General features: G+C 46.2%; 1 long non-coding RNA gene across 1 annotated transcript; it reads left to right on the top strand.

Annotated features, from left to right (window-relative positions):
* Window positions 1-14,187: 14,187 nt before the first annotated feature.
* LOC114604760 (uncharacterized) lies at window positions 14,188-16,291 on the top strand. Its single transcript, XR_013394311.1, has 4 exons — window positions 14,188-14,270; window positions 14,715-14,793; window positions 14,895-14,958; window positions 16,125-16,291. It is a non-coding gene; the product is annotated as an uncharacterized LOC114604760 (long non-coding RNA).
* Window positions 16,292-16,743: the final 452 nt, after the last annotated feature.

Genomic DNA, 16,743 nt, shown 5'->3' with positions numbered 1-16,743 from the left:
TTCTTGCTGCTGTTATTGCATATAAGAAGAGTTTACATTCTTTCTATTTATATCACTTCCCACAATGCCCAGTAAAAATGCTTCTGGTTTCTTTATGAATGTATATTTCAACATTTTTTTCATCTCATTATATATCAGCTCCCAGAAGCATTTCAACAGCATATCTAACCATTTAAACAGGGAATCTCAATGGCAGGCAAGAAAGATTCCACCATTCACTGGCCCTGGCAGTTGACAGGGGAGAAAAAAATCAGAAAACTATCCATGGCTTGCTCATCCTGAGGACCTTGTGAGGGGTGAAACCAGAAAACAATGGGTCTTGACAAATCTTTAGGATAAGTATCTTATATGTCAGGGCTGCCATTTTATTTTTATTTTTGCCAAAGTTTTAGGAAATTCACCAAAAAAATAACATTTCTTACCTGCCATACGCCCAGGTTTTCAACGGACAAATCCCAAATATGTTCAGGAGATTCTGGACTTATGGCAGCCCTATTATATGTTTTGAAAACACCGCTAATGATTTATAGATTTATTCAATGTGAGTTATGCTTTTAAACACGTTTATTGTATATATGCAAATATCTCTGTGTGTATAAGCCAGTATTGTGTATAAGCCAGTGTGGTGTAGTGGTTAAGAGCGGTAGTCTCGTAATCTGGGGAACCGGGTTTGCATCTCCGCTCCTCCACATGCAGCTGCTGAGTGACCTTGGGCCAGTCACACTTCTCTGAAGTCTCTCAGCCCCACTCACCTCACAGAGTGTTTGTTGTGGGGGAAGAAGGGAAAGGAGAATGTTAGCCACTTTGAGACTCCTTAGGGTAGTGATAAAGCGGGATATCAAATCCAAACTCTTCTTCTATTGTAAAAACAACTCTATCCCAGCCCCCCTTACTGGGATAATAGTAGGATGTTGGCTCATGATGGTTAATGCAGATTTTTCTTTCTTTTTGTCCTTCAAGGGAAGCTAGCTGCTTTTTTGCATAATATACGAGACTTGTTTCCATCTTCCATTGGTATATTTACTGCAGTAACGCTGTGCCTGATCCTATTTTTTGCCGCACTAGGGACAACTATTTTGTGTAAGTAGCAAAGAAAACCCATTAAATCCTTTGGGCTGGTTTCACTTCAGTGTGACGTAGACTTTCAAACAGAGTGCGCCTCAGTTAAGCCATTTCCCCGAAATAATGCTGACCTACCCAGCACCTGCTGTGGGCACAGCTCATTGCATGGCAAGTTCCCGCCTCCCCCTCAGAAATAAAGACACATGACACCAGCATTTTAGGTTAATGGGCGAAAATTGGCCACAACTTTATTGGTTACAGTAATTGAGTGGTATTGGCTTAGGCATTGGTCCTATCAACTATCCGGCTTCAGCCTGATTGCTTGAAGACCGGGAAGGGTTAACCACCAGTAGGGGGAGCCCTGCTGATGTACATCAACTAGGAGCTCCCCCAGGGGTCACTGCTCGGGGGCGTGCCTTAGCCCCACACCTCCATAGGCTTCGGACAGGGCAACGCCCCCCGGAATCCTTTACCGGACTACCCTTCGATATGGGGGAAGGTGATGGCGCTTCCTCCCACCCCCTCTCATTTGCATAACAATAACTACCAATGTCTAACCGCCAATGCCGAGGAAGTTGTGACGATTTGTTACAAGGTAGGTGAAAAACCAAATGGCTGGTGCCAATTTGCCAAGTGGAAAAAAATTCCTACCAGGCCCCTTGGCTGTGACCAACTGAAGTCCATAGCAATGTCAGAGAGCCAAACCTATAGGGTGGGAGGGATGGGAAACCGCAGCAGCTGGAGCGAAGAAAGAGGAAAATCCTTGGCCGCGCTGGCCCTAAATAGTGTGGGCCACGCCTCCCGGGCCAGTCGATTGGCTGGCAAGGGAGATGACGCGGCCGAGGATTCCCTCAGTCTTGCGGGGGCTGCGAGCACGTGGGGAGGGCGTGAAGCCAGCAACCCCACCTCCTCTCCAGCTCAGAAGTGGCTTTGTGGGAAAGCACCCTATAAATATGTTCATCCAATCAATCAGTTGGGCAGGTAAAGACATGGCTACCTAGCAACGCTGGGAGCTTAAAGTGTGCTGTGAATTCTTCCATGCTGAGCAAGGCTCACTGACAGAGCAAATCAGCAGAGCCTCTTTGAAGACACAGCCTTTAGAACAGAGCTCAGCAAACTTTTTTAGGAGGGGGCTAGTTCACCGCCCCTCAGACCTTGTGGTGGGCCAGACTGCGTGCGCATGCACACCCACGCGGTAGAGGGGAGCTTCTCTCTCCCCCCTCTCCCCCAGCCCCTCCCCTCCCCTGCTTTCCGACCTCCTCCACTGTTCTGCCTGGGGTTGGGAGCCGGCGGCAATGGCGTCACCTCTCCTTTCCAGGCCAGCTTTCCCAGGCACCAGCAGGTGCGCCAAGCTCCAGCCGAAGCCCCGCGACGCGCCCGTCACAATGCCCACAGCACGACCATGGACGGAGATGCCAGGGGGTGGGTGGCAAGTCTGGGCCGTGCCTCAGCACACGGGCGGTGAACCTTCGGATTGGCTGGCACCAGTCAAAGCCCAGCTCCCTTCCTCCGCAGGGTGGGGAGAAGCCAGGAGGAGGAAGGGGGAGAAAGGGGGTGCCACCGCGGTGGGAGGGGATGTGGCCCAATTTTTTTTGCAAAAAAATGGTGCAGCCTAAACGATCATGCTGATCCAAGCGGCGATTCCAGGACCGTCCACGGGCCGGATCCAGAGGGCAATTGGGCCTAATCTGGATCACGGGCCTTAGTTTGCCAACCCATGCTTTAGAAGGTGTGTTGTGAGTACTAATAAACTCACCATCAGACCTCTTTCCTCTACCAGTCTACAGAGGGAAAATGTCTATTTGCATGCCCCATGGGAATCCATATCTTATCAGCTGATTGGTGTTAACAAAACACAATCAAATGGATTTGCTCTAAACACCAATCAGTTGATTGGTGCTAAGAACAAGCCCTTTAGATGTTGCCACCTGATGTCATAATGATGTAAGGTGAGTGACAGGTGAGTGATCCCATCCACCTGTCAAAGTTAGCCCACAGTGGGTGTGGGAAATAAGAATCTATTACGAGGTCAGATCCCATTACACACACACACACACACACACACACACACACACACACTGCTATATATGGAGGGGATAAAGTAGCTTTGCCTGTGCTGGTAGCATCTCCTAAAAATGCAGCTACATCACATCCCTTGACAGTTATTATGTCATTCCCCAATGTGCCCACGATGCTTGCAGAACCACATTCTAGGTAGGAAACAATGGATTTAGTAGGCAGGGTTGGGGAAAGCAGTTCATACAGTATACAAAAGCATAGATTTCATGCTAGAAAATATGACTTCCCTCCAAGCAAAGCAGGTTCCATAGCTAAGGCCTGGGGAGCCTTGATTCAAAACCAGTCTCAGAAATTCCAGAGTGGGGGTTCAGCCATGCCCAGACAAGTGTGTTAGAATACAATTTCTTTTATTCTTAAATCATTTCTAGATATTCAGGGATCAGGAAGGTCATCTGCTGTAGTAAAAGCATTTAAGAACATTAAGGATTTTATGATAAAAAGGGAACCCTCTCTCAAAGGCAAGAATGGTAAGCAATGGGTTTCAGTCTGTGCATTCAAGACCACGCTTCCCCCCTGCCCAACCCAGGGATATCACCTCACAGCAAAACTGTTTGTGACAAGGAAAAATAGGTTTAAAAAGGAGAATTCCCTGGATGCAAAGATCCAGGTTTGGGGCAACGAGACTTTGGTGAGAGAACACTAGCAGAGATTTAAAACCACAAAATATGCAGCAGAGTAAAGCATGGAAATATAGGCTCTGAGGTTTTTAAAATATGCCCTTCCAAACTTCATGTCTTCTCCTAGTATAGAAAAAGACCCAACATTTGGTAAGTTAAAAATTGATTTACTTACAAACTCCTCAAAGGTCAGGTTCATGCAGAGGCATTCCGAGGTGGGGGGGGGCGGATCGCCCTGGGTGCCATTCCAAAAGGGGATGACAAAATGCTGACCCCCGATCAGCGGCAGCCCCCATGACTCGCTGGTCACCCCCGGTACATGTGCCGTGCCCCCGGGATGCATGCCACGCCTCCGTGGGTGGCGCACCATGCCCCCTGGGACACGCGCCACACCCCCTGGGACAAGCGCTGCTCCGGGTACCAGAGCAGATTGCTTCACCTCTGGGTTCATGTGCTTTTCCATACATCAGCCAGAAAACACAGGCAGTAAACTTGGCTTAAGTTACAGTAGTGGAAGTTCCTAAATTCTTGGTATAAGAACACAAGAATGACTTGTAAGAGCCCTGCGGTCTGAGCTGCAGCAACCGGCTCAAAACCTCTTCACATTCTGAGTTTCTTGGGTAGACTGAGAGTGAACAAAGGCCTTGATTAGCTTCATCCCAAGGTGAGGGAAAGTGATCTAGCTAAGCCTGGCAGGACAGCTTATTCTATGGTGTTAACCTCTTCATGCATTAATTATACTTCAGCATGTTGGTTATATGAGGCTGGTTCTCCCATAAGAACTTATTCTCAGCAGGAAAGGGGGAAATGCAGGGAAGTGGCTGCACTGCAGTAGGTTGAAGAAAAACAAAGCACCCTTTTATCATCTACTACTTGCTTTCTGGAAATACTATCCCTTCATTCATAGTATTCAGCCAGAACAGAGAACCTTTCGTTTGCTGAAAAGATATAGTTTAGACCTGATAAATCAGACTCAAACATAACACATACTCTTTATATGCTTGTCTGTTTTGGTATGAAATCACTTGTGATTGGTTTTGCTGTGAAACCCAAGAAAAACAAGGGAGTAAACCTGCAAGTCCCATAAGAAATGGAACCTACAAGCTTAGGCTTTTATTTTATTCACATGAGGATGTGATTTGGGGTAAGCCTGCTCTTTCCCCTCAATGATGCCAGACTCTGAAAATCAGGACTGTTCTTTCTGGGTCCTATATTTGGGTTCTGCTTCTTCTTCTTCTTCTTTTCATGCTAGAATGTGACCGTTCACTGGATTTTTGGAAAGTGGCTTTTAATATACATTGATGGATGTTTGAGATCCCACTGGCTTGAATTATTCAAACCTTTTAGATGCTGAAATATTTCGTGAAACTCAGAAGTTAGCAGACAAACTGGTTGACTTGATCATCAATGTGACTGAAATAGAAGATGAAATTGGTAAGTTTCTTTGAGACGGTGATGCTGGAGAATCATGGTTATCGGCTTCCACCTTCCATTTCTCAGCACCATGGTGGCTCAACTGCTGGATCAAGAGGGCAGTGCTAGTCTGTTGGAATCCCTTCACAGACACTTCTCCATGAAACGAGCCTAAATGTTTTCATTATTCAGACAAACGTTTTAGAGGGTTGGGTTTCCAGTCGTTTCAATAAATTATGATGGATTATAATAGGAGTGGGACATGGGTGGCACTGTGGGTTAAACCACAGAGCCTAGGACTTGCCAATCAGCGGTTCGAATACCCGCGACAGGGTGAGCTCCCGTTGCTAAGTCCCTGCTTCTGCCAACCTAGCAGTTCGAAAGCACGTCAAAGTGCAAGTAGATAAATAGGTACCGCTCCGGCGGGAAGGTAAATGGCGTTTCCGTGCGCTGCTCTGGTTCACCAGAAGCGGCTCAATCATGCTGGCCACATGACCTGGAAGCTGTACGCCGGCTCCCTCGGCCAATAAAGCAAGATGAGCGCCGCAACCCCAGAGTCGGCCACGACTGGACCTAACGGTCAGGGGTCCCTTTACCTTTACCTTATAATAGGAGTATGTAATGCTGTGTGTGTGTGTGTGTGTGTGTGTGTGTGTGTGTGTGTGTGTGTAAACACAGAGAGAGACAGATACCTTCAGTTTGGCTTCTCTTATTTCCCTATTTCCCTCCCTTCTCTTTTCACTGCAAATTCCTGGCTTCTTTCAAAGAGGATATTAGTAAAAAGCTTCGTCAGCAATGGGTGCCGTACAAGGAAGTCTTATATTTATTTGAAGACAGAACGAAGCCGTGGCACAAAGCAATAACAGCTTGTGAGGATGAAAAATCCATGCTGATTACTATTGGAAGTCTTGAAGAGGAGGTGAGCAGAACACTGGAATACATGAACACCAAGACTATTCCTTCACAATTTGATTATTTTATGCCCTTTGGGTGCTTATGAAACTTCTGCAGCATCTCAACTACTTCCTTCTCCTTTCCTCCACAAGCAGAAAAAAAATCAAGGGCCCAAATTATATAAACTGTGCTCCAATGATCAAAAAGTTCTGGAGATTGGGGGGGTTGTTTATTTTTTAAAATAGTGTTACAAAAGTTGGGTGCCACCCCCACTCTCTGCCGATAGGTGGCAAGTGTTGATGGATCTCAACCAAAACTCTCTGCTACTGGCTGCTTAGTCCGTGTAGTCCAGGATGACAACTCAGGAACATAATGTGCTGAACAGTAACTTGATTTGTATTTGCTTTTATTATATACAGAGTATAGCACAGCTTTGTACAAGTTACTATATGCACAGATTCAAACTCTACACCCCAACCTCTGAACTCCAACACCAAACTACTGTGTCATGCTGCATATAAGGGAAAACCTTAACCCAATCATTACCTGCTGCTAGGCTTCCCTGTCTCCAAGCAGACTTTCTCACGTACTTTTGCTTAACTTGGCTTCTTGCCAACTCATTAATTGTCCGCTTCAAAGCTGCAGTTTCTCACGAACCTCAACAGCAAGATCCCAGGAGGTTCTTAGCACTCACCCAGGGTCTGTGTTCCTTTAGAGAACTGAGACACTGTAGAGACTGCTGTAGTTTTAAGAAATATGGTTTATTTGCCTGTTTACACCTTCAGTCTGCATGGAGTCCAGATCCTACAGCACAGTCATTTCAAAAGGGTGCAGCCCTGGAGTCAAAGGCATCTCCCAGCCAGACTGCAGGCAGCCTACCCAAGATAAAGGTAAAGGTACCCCTGCCAATACGGGCCAGTCTTGACAGACTCTGGGGTTGTGCGCCCATCTCACTCTATAGGCCGGGGGCCAGCGCTGTCCGGAGACACTTCCGGGTCACGTGGCCAGCGTGACAAGCTGCATCTGGCGAGCCAGCACAGCACACACGGAACGCCGTTTACCTTCCCGCTAGTAAGCGGTCCCTATTTATCTACTTGCACCCGGGGGTGCTTTCAAACTGCTAGGTTGGCAGGCGCTGGGACCGAGCAGCGGGAGCGCACCCCGCCACGGGGATTCGAACCGTCGACCTTTCGATCGGCAAGTCCTAGGCACTGAGGCTTTAACCCACAGCGCCACCCATGTCCCTTCTACCCAAGATGGATTCCAGTTTTTCTTCTCTTCTTTATTCTTCCCAGCACACCTTGCTAAAGACTTTCTTTTCCCATCCCTTCACACCCAGTTACCTTGGTCATCTTCTGTCTGCCCAGGCCCAAGATTCCTCTTAGATGGGCCATCAACACCTTTTGTCATGTTAATACCTCTATTCCAGGTGAGGCCTTGGCTTGGAAGGCAACTTTAGCCTGTGTTTTTCCACTGCAATCTTCCCTTCAATACTCCAAATAATCAAAATTCTACTGCAGAGTTTATGAACTAAGCTAAAAGTATCAGATTATTGGGCACTTTGCTAGAATGTGTTTTGAGTTGCAGACTGGACATAGTAAAATGTCAATTTCCTTACACCTCCTGGTATGAGAAAGAGAAAGAGAAAGAGAAAGATGAATGTCAATAAGTGCATAGGTGCCCAACCTGAATTAATTCACCTCTGATAATTATAATAATTATATTATATAATTGATACCATTTTTTTTAGTCCCCCCCCCCCAATATTCCTTTCATCAGACATTCAAATGAGTACATGTAGGTGGGAAAAGAGACCAAGCTTGTTTCTGTGATGAAACATTCTCCTGCCCATGCACATTTCATGTTTCTTTCACTACTGGAAGAGACTGTTTTTCTCCTAAGAAAGATATGTAATCTGGAATTGATTTGAAAGAGGATTCTGGTTCCTCATTCCTAGGAAAGACCTTCTGATTGTGCTCTTTGCAGGAGTTTCTAGAAAGAGAAACCAATACTGCACATCAAGACTCGTGGATTGGTCTTCCTTATAAGGATGGGAAATGGCAATGGTATAACGGTATTAATGTTGGAACCACGTGAGTGTAAACAAAATTTCTCTGCTTATTGTATTGTAGAAACTTTGTTAGGCATTCATCTCTGAGCACACTTGTTCTGCTTTACCTCCATCAGGAATTCACACAGGCTGTGGTTTTATGTTTCTTTTTGAGCTCCATAGGAGTTTAGTAGAAGGCAAACAACCATCTCCAGTCCATTTTTATCAAAAGTTGACATGCAGTGATCTTGAGTATTTAAAAAGTCTTGATAGTTTTGTTGTCTCATCTCTAGCAAGCCAGCCATGGGGGCCCCGTCATTGCCACCTTATTTACAAACAGTCCAGAGGGTTGCAATGGCTGTCAGCCCCGTGCCTACTTGGACTCAATGTTGCCATCATAGAGCTCAACAGAAAGGTGAACGGGAACAAAAGCAGTATTAGTTGGCTCTGCCTATCACTGGTTGTTGCTCTGCTATCCATTTTTTCTGACCCCACCAAATGAGGTTCATCAGTGGTGTAGGGTGTGGGGAGGATGAGGGACTGTCACCCCAGACACAGTTTTTTGGGGGGCACATCATGGCATCCTGCCTCAGCATGAGCAGTTGCGTCCTTCTCAGTGCCCTCCAGCTGGAGGGCAGTTGAGAAGGACACAACAGGATGAGCCCTGGCCCTGCAAGCTCAGTGACGCTTTCCTGAAGGGCATTGTGCAGGGAGGGCATTGTGGCCTGTTGCGTCCTTCTGTTGGCAACTGAGAAGGAGGCAACAGGCATGCACCCTGGACCCTGCGAGTAAGTCCATAGCACTGGGCTCACAGGGACCAGGGAGCAGGCCTGTTGCATCCTTCTCAGCCACCCTCCAATTGGAGGGCACCATGAGAAGGATGCAACAGTTCACAGCACCCTTCCTGCAAGCCCAGCACTGCTCGCAAAAGCAGCACTGTGCTTACAGGGCCAGAGCACATGCCAGTGCACCCTGGGTGCAGCAGAGGGACGCTCCGCTGCTGAGCTTCATTGCTAGAGTAGTATTTTAAGCAGCAGTTTTTCCAAACTTCCCTCTCATCTGCTTTTCAGGCCTGGTTTAATTTTTCTGCTCCAACTATTCCCCCCCCCCCCAAAAAAATGAAAATGTTTGTTATCATGATTTTTTAAAAGAAAAAAAAGAAAAAAATGGGTTTTGTTGTGGTGTGGTTCTGTGGCTTTCCTTTAATGAGACACCCTACTCATCTCTAGAGTTAAATTTCCACAAGGCTTAACAAAATGAGTGTCCCTCCCCCAATCTGCCACCCAATTCTCATGTATCAAATAGGTGGTGCTTTGTTTTATTCTACAATTTATTACCTGCTCTTTAGTAGGGGGATGCCTTCTGCACTAATTGCAATATAACTGTGAGAAATAAAATACAATAAAATTATATAGTGTGAAAAAGGCATCAGATAATGTACCGTGGGATGTATAAAGTGAGAGACAGCTCACAGTGACAAAAAGGAACTTCCCCCATAATATATTTTCTGCTGATGGACAGAAACTTTTTTAAAAATAAATAAATCTATGCATTGCAGTTTTGAGTATGTGGCAACCCTGAGACAGAAAACAGGAGTGTGAAAGAACTGAGCTGAACATTTCCTTAACATTCCGAAATAAAGCAAATATCCAATGTGGATTCATTACTTTTGATTCACTTATTTCTGGTGCTACCTTTTGTTTTCAGTTACTGGAAGGCAGGTATGCCGCATGATTTAGATAACAAACGCTGTGCCATCCTAAAAGCACATTGCTCTACCCCCCAAAAATGCTGGGAAAACATTCCCTGTGATAGACAAAAAAGATGGATATGTAAGAAGATGCCTGATAAAAGGTGGTACACGTTAAGCCCTTGATGAAACCGGATTGCATGAGGTCTATGCTAAAAACAGACAGTGGATCGAACCCCGCTTTTAAAAGTCAGCTGTCCGGGTTATGGAATCAGGGCATGGGAGAGCTCAACCCTCTGCTGTCAACAGTCAAAAGCACCTTGTCAGTATTCCTTCCTCAGGACTGGAAGAAGAGATCTTATTTTGCAACCTCAAAGACTTGGACCGCATGGAAGAATTCAGTCCTAACTAGCTTCTGTACTTCCAATAAATTAATTTAGTATAATGTTACAGGTCTAGAGTTAGTGAATGTTAGAAATTAATAAAATGGTGGAATTCTGGTAATATTTGGGACATTGAGGGGGAAATACAGGCTGCAGCAGGTCTCCTGAACTGTGCCAAACACAGAAATTCCTGGGTTTAGCCTATGCTAACTAGCCTGGGCTGAAGTTCTGGCCAGGCTAGTTGAGTGCAAGCTATTATGAAACAGCGGCAGTCATCAAAATGTCAAAGAAACACCCTTGGGTCTGTGCACAACAGAGGTTGCCAAGAGCATGGTGAGAGCATGATGCTACATAGGAAAAATGTATCCCTTTTAAAACTGAGAGATTTGGAGAAGGGGAGGGGCTGCTTAGCAAAGGTTCTTGGGAAGAAGAGAGGGGCCAGAACTTCATATGGGGACTGGAGGGTGGAAGTATCTTGGCAGGCTGGCTGAAGGCAGACTGGGACAGAGGCAAGGAGCTGTCTTGCAATCTCATGCTGCACTGCTGTGGGGAACAAGCCACTCTTGAGATGCGAATGTTATAACCTCTGCACTCCCTCCATCTACACCCTGGTGTAAATATGTGTAAAATAAATCATATTTCTCAAATACATGACAGTCTCTGCTGCGTCTTTTTTATATCATTTTTATTAAGTCTCCAACAATATTCCAAAGCATTGATCATCATATACAATTTTTTAACGTACAAATTTGCTTCCTGACTTCCCTCCCGTCCTTTCCTTATGTTCGGTTTTTTACTCCTTTTCATTGGCTGCTTTACAACACATGTATTTTTATTATCTAAACCCCGCTACCATTAAATCTTTCATTAATCCAGTGCTTATATTTTTAAATCTTGCCCGCAACTTCATCTATTGGTGATATTTTGAAAGGTAACCAATCCGGGGTCTCCATTCCTCCTTACTTTGTCATTATGTCCTCTTAATTTGGCAGTTAATTTCACAATTTCAGCATATTCCATCCATTTCATAAGCCATTCTTCCTTAGTTAGTAATTTTTTCTCTTTCCACTTTTGTGCATATAAACTTCTAGCTGCTGTTGCCACATACATAAATAAACTACTCAGCTTTCTTGGGACCTATGTCCCCATTATTCCTAGTAAAAAGGCTTTGGGGTTGTTGTTGTTTTTTAGGGATTATTAATTTAAACTTCCTTTTCAATTCGTTATAATTTTCCAAAAGTCCTTCAACTTTTTACAATACCACCACATGTGATAAAATGACCCTTCCTCCTCTTGGCCTTTCCAGCAAATACCTGGTATATATTTTTGCATTTTTGCTCATTTTTGTATAAATCATTTTTATACAGTTTTCTTTCAACACCCTGGTGTAAATATGTGTAAAATAAACCATATTTCTTAAAGACATGACAGTCTTCCCTGAGTCTTGTCTCCTAATAATAATAATAATAATAATAATAATAATAATTTATTATTTGTACCCCGCCCATCTGGCTGGGTTTCCCCAGCCACTCTGGGCGGCTTCCAAAAAAGATGAAAAATACACAAAAATGTCACATATTAAAAACTTCCCTGAACAGGGCTGCCTTCAGATGTCTTCTGAATGTCAGGTAGTTGTTTATCGCTTTGACATCTGATGGGAGGGCGTTCCACAGGGCGGGCGCCACTACCGAGAAGACCCTCTGCCTGGTTTCCTGTAACTTGGCCTCTCGCAGTGAGGGAACCGCCAGAAGGCCCTCGGAACTGGACCTCAGTGTCCGGGCAGAACGATGGGGGAGGAGACGCTCCTTCAGATATACTGGACCGAGGCCGTTTAGGGCTTTAAAGGTCAGCACCAACACTTTGAATTGTGCTCGGAAACGTACTGGGAGCCAATGTAGGTCTTTCAAGACCGGTGTTATATGGTCTCGGCGGCCGCTCCCAGTCACCAGTCTAGCTGCCGCATTCTGGATTAGTTGTAGTTTCCAGGTCACCTTCAAAGGTAGCCCCACGTAGAGCGCATTGCAGTAGTCCAAGAGGGAGATAACCAGAGCATGCACCACTCTAGCGAGACAGTCTGCAGGCTGTTGGAAACACATCCCTGAGTAACTGCCTAAAACTCTCTGGAATCTTGCTACCACCTGGTAGCAATTCAGGGTGGCATACAACCTCTCAGTGGCTTAGCCCAGATGCTGAAGATGTGATGTGTGCACAGCAAAGGAGGACCCTGATGCAGCAATTCCTGGTGGGCGCTCCAATGGAGCAGGCGATGGTGGGTGTACTAGGGAACTTGTCTGAAACAGGGACTGGCAACCATTATATTTGGGTTGCCATGGATTATTTCACACAATGGCTGGAGCCTTATGTGATTTAAAAAACAAAAACAAAAAACCAGTGTGGTAAGAATTCACCTCTACACCACCGTGTTTGTCCTCAAAGGAGAGGACGGTGCTCGCACCATTACCAGGAAGAGTCACCATTGTTTGGTCAGAACCCACTTGACCCTCCTCCTGGTCTAGGTCTGTGGTTTTGGATAATACCAAACCAGCAACTCTCTCCACACCCTGTTCCCTAAGGAGGCTTTAATGTGGGGCAAAACCTGGAGATGGAGCAATTTACAAAAATGTATCAAAAGATGTTGTCAGAGACTGCCTCCAGGTCCCAGCTCACAGAGGACCAACGCTAGCCAGCGGTAATATACAAAAGTCTTTATTAAAGTACATTATCCATTTTCAAACCCTAGCGTGCGTCTCTACGTCTAGACACTAGACCGGCGAAGCTCCGTCTGAGTCTCCGCCCCCTGTACACCAGCTTAAGACTCTAGCCTTACTCCACCTTTTCCGTCTCTCCTTCCGCCTCTGGGTCCTACCACCCCCCGGGGTCCCTTCCTTCCTGGACGCTTCGGAGGCGGACCCCTCGGACTCTTCCCCCTCCCTTCGGCGGGCTTTAGGACCTGGCTCCCTATCCGGGCTGCTCATTGCGCCACCCTCTTGTACATTTGAACTTGGCGCGCTCGCGCTGCCTCCGACCTTCCTTTTGACCGTTTCCTCGCTCTCTGATGCAGGCGTGGCTAACCCTGACTCATGTCCTTCCGCTGACGGAAAGCTGCCTGATGCCGATGCCTGGGACTCCTCCCCCCTACTGCTCTCCGGTGGGGAAGCTGGTCCCGATTTCCAGCTGCTGCTCTCTGAGTCCCCTCTGGCCCCTCCTTCCTGAGGTGTTCCCTCTGGCAACCCCCTAGCTCTGACCATGGGAGCCCCTTTCTGTGAATCCTCCGATTCGCTGGAGAGACTTAGAGACCTCGGGCGGCTCTCATCGCTCACTTCCCCCTCGGATTCCTCCCCCTCGGTCTCTAATTCCTCCCTTTCCTGTCCCTCTGCTCCTGAGCCCCTGACAGATGTCATAAGCCCTCCCAAGGCTCTGAGGTGGTTTCAAAGTATCAGAGCCAGCCCACGTCACCACAGATTCCAGATTGGTCCAAATAAGTCCAGAACGGGGAATCTCCACTTGGAGTGGTGCCTTGGAAGGTTGTGGACTCACCTTCATTGGAGGTTTTTAAGCAGAGGTTGGATGGCCATCTGTCATGGATGCTTGAGTTGAGATTCCTTCATTGCACAGGGTTGAACTAGATGGACTTTGGTTTCCCTTCCAACTCTACAATTCTATGAACACCCATCAAACAAAATTAGCATGGACAATGGAAATGAATGATGGGAATTGTAGTCCAGTAGCATTCGAAAGACTGCAGATTCCCAAGAGCAGCATGATGGAACACAATGAAGAGATTCCCCAGCAGGTTGCGGCAAGTGAACATTTTTGCATTTTATAGTGTCCCAAAGATATTCATGAGCAGCCCTTTCATGTGTGAGAGTGCCTTGAAAGTAGAGTAAGTGACTTCTGCTATTTGTGGAGTGCTGATTGGCTGCCTGTCAGTCCCAATCAGGAAGGAGCAGAATGGGAAGAGTTCTGGAATGTTCTGCATCAAAGTGGAAGGTGGTTGAAGCCGTTAAAGGAAGGAACATCTGCAGGAAGACGCTGAGGCAGAGAGAAGATAAAGGATTCAGTGAGGCACCACGGTATCCAAAGTGGGGGGAACAAATCATTCATAATCAGCTGCCTTTTTCTAAGTCCAGCCATTGGTTGTCTTGCCCCCTGTGCTATCTAGCCAACTGGCAACAGCTGCCCAGGATCTCTGGCAAAGATAGGTCTTTCTCAGACCTACTGCTGGAGCTCCTTATGATGGGAGATGCTGCAGATTGTATCAGGGCCTTTTGAATGAAGTATGTGCTCTGTCACTGAACTAGAACTCAGAAGGACCCAATTGTCCTATTATAGTGGGAGATGAGAAGATTCCTGTAGTTCTCCAGGGAATAGACAACTCCATGTTTGAAAACAAAGTGAGGGTTGGATGCACGCAAGTTTTTCATGCCAGCTCCCTTGTATGAATAGCATGGTGTGACTGCTCTGTAAATGGTAGCTTTGTCTCAAGACATTATTTTAATACTTTACTCCATTAAATGGTCACATAGAAGAACTCCAAGATGAGACAACACTCAACATGAGGAGATAAGATGGAAGCCAAGAAAAAGTTCTTGTCAACAGAAAGAGGCAAGTTTTTGTAGGTTGTTATTCTGATTTGTCTTTGCCTGCTAAATTCTTTGATAGAAGTTGTGCTAACTGTCTACTCTGTCATATGGTTCCGAACACAGGATGACATAAGGTGCCAATCCGAATGAGCAGTTAAAATGGTGGGAGGCCTGACATTCACAGGAGGTAGGTTTTTCCCACTGTTATTTCCTCTTCAGAGCAATACAGGAAGGCAGAGTTACTCTACTCACCTCTGAGCCTTCCGTCTGTCCTTCTGATTCCTGCTTCCTTTCCTTCCTTCTGCCATGAGAGTGTGAAATTGAGGGACAGGGCAGAGATTTATCTCTGGGCAACACTATTCTCAGATTGAGCGCCTGCCTTTTTTCCACCTTCTGACATTTTATTAAATTTAATAAAAGAAATGAACCATACTGTTTATTAATTGAAACAATCATTTGATGATTTATCTTTTACTTTGTTACTCCGTCGTCAGCACATATGAACTGACATTTAGTCCTAGATTCATATAGTCGTACCTTTATTCAGCTTGATTAATGATTCATTTAAATAGCATTGCTATATATTTCACCTAATCAATCCCCTGGATTTACTAGCAGGTAGTGCTTGATGCTGCCTGGGACCTCAGAATGTTGTGTTCTTTAAATGGACACTGTAATATATGAGTTTGGACCCATTGTGCCATCAACTGGGTGAAGTCATGCCAAAGACATATTTGATTCAAAATGGCACTTGTGGCGAGACCCTGTCAGGCTGCCAGAAAAGCCCTTCCGTCTAGGGTCCAATGCTGTAAGCAGAAACCGGAAGGGCTTGGCCATAATTAACTTTATTGCTCAGTAACCAAGGAGACAGCGCACTGCACATACATCAGCTAAGCAAGTCAGTTGCAGAAGCTACAGTTCCAACCTCTCTCTCCCTTATTTATACCTCCCTCCGTGAGTTGTTTTGCTGTGACTCGGCTTCTCTTGATTGTTCTAGCCTTTTCTCGACCCTTCTTTCTGTGGCTACCTCAAGCATCTCCCCTTCACCCTCACTCTCTGTTGCTGATTCCTCCCTGTCCCACCAGCCTGAGCCTGGGTCAAAGTCCCCTCCCCACTCAGGTGCCTCCTGGACTACTGGCTGCCCCCCAGTCTTCCTCAACCAGCCAATCCCTGACAGACACCCAACCTCACCACAGGAAACCTCATGCAGAGTTTGGCGAAGACACCTCAAGTTTTGGAGGGGCTTCTCCTACTGGGGTTTAGCTCCTAGTACACAGCGCCTTTTCTCTTCACTTTTTTACGAGCTGATGTTCCAATAAATTACGTATTATGTGACCCAACCCCACAATGCAGCGTCAAAAACCAGTGTGGCTTCTAGATCGAATGCGGCTTCCAGATCCAATGTGGCTTCCAGATCCAATGTGGCTTCCAGATCCAATGTGGCTTCTAGATCCAATGTCTCTTCTAGATCCAGTGTGGCATCCAGAACAAGACTAAAACGCAGACGAAAACCACCACCTAGAAAGGGTATGTATGCAGCACACACAGAAGTGGTTCATAGCATAGACGAGGAACACACTGGAAAGGAAAGGTGGGAGAGCAACAGGAGGCATATGTGACCAGTCGTGATGGGAAGGGCTGGAGAAAAGCTAGCAGTGCTCTGTCAACCCAGCAGGCTCACTTAGTCAAACCAACCAAGCAGGGTTTGAGTCCAACGTCCTCTGCTGGCTATGGCAGCGGTGGTGTGAAGCACCAAGCTTCAGCATATGTTCTCTCCTCTCTACTTATTTAAACAGGGAACCTCAGACAGAAAGAAATGGCAGGCAAGAAAGACTTCTCCATTCACTTAGCCTGACAGTCAACATGGGAGACAGGCTTAGAAAGCCAGCTTTGGCTTGCTCATCTTGAAATCCTTATGGTCATTCAAGTGTGGCCTGAATGCTCCATCACAGAGTGGAGTGGGAGAAGCAGG

The sequence above is a fragment of the Podarcis muralis genome, chromosome 9, assembly GCF_964188315.1.
Source record: "Podarcis muralis chromosome 9, rPodMur119.hap1.1, whole genome shotgun sequence".
NCBI lineage: Eukaryota > Metazoa > Chordata > Lepidosauria > Squamata > Lacertidae > Podarcis > Podarcis muralis.
This window is presented reverse-complemented; position numbering and strand designations above follow the sequence as displayed.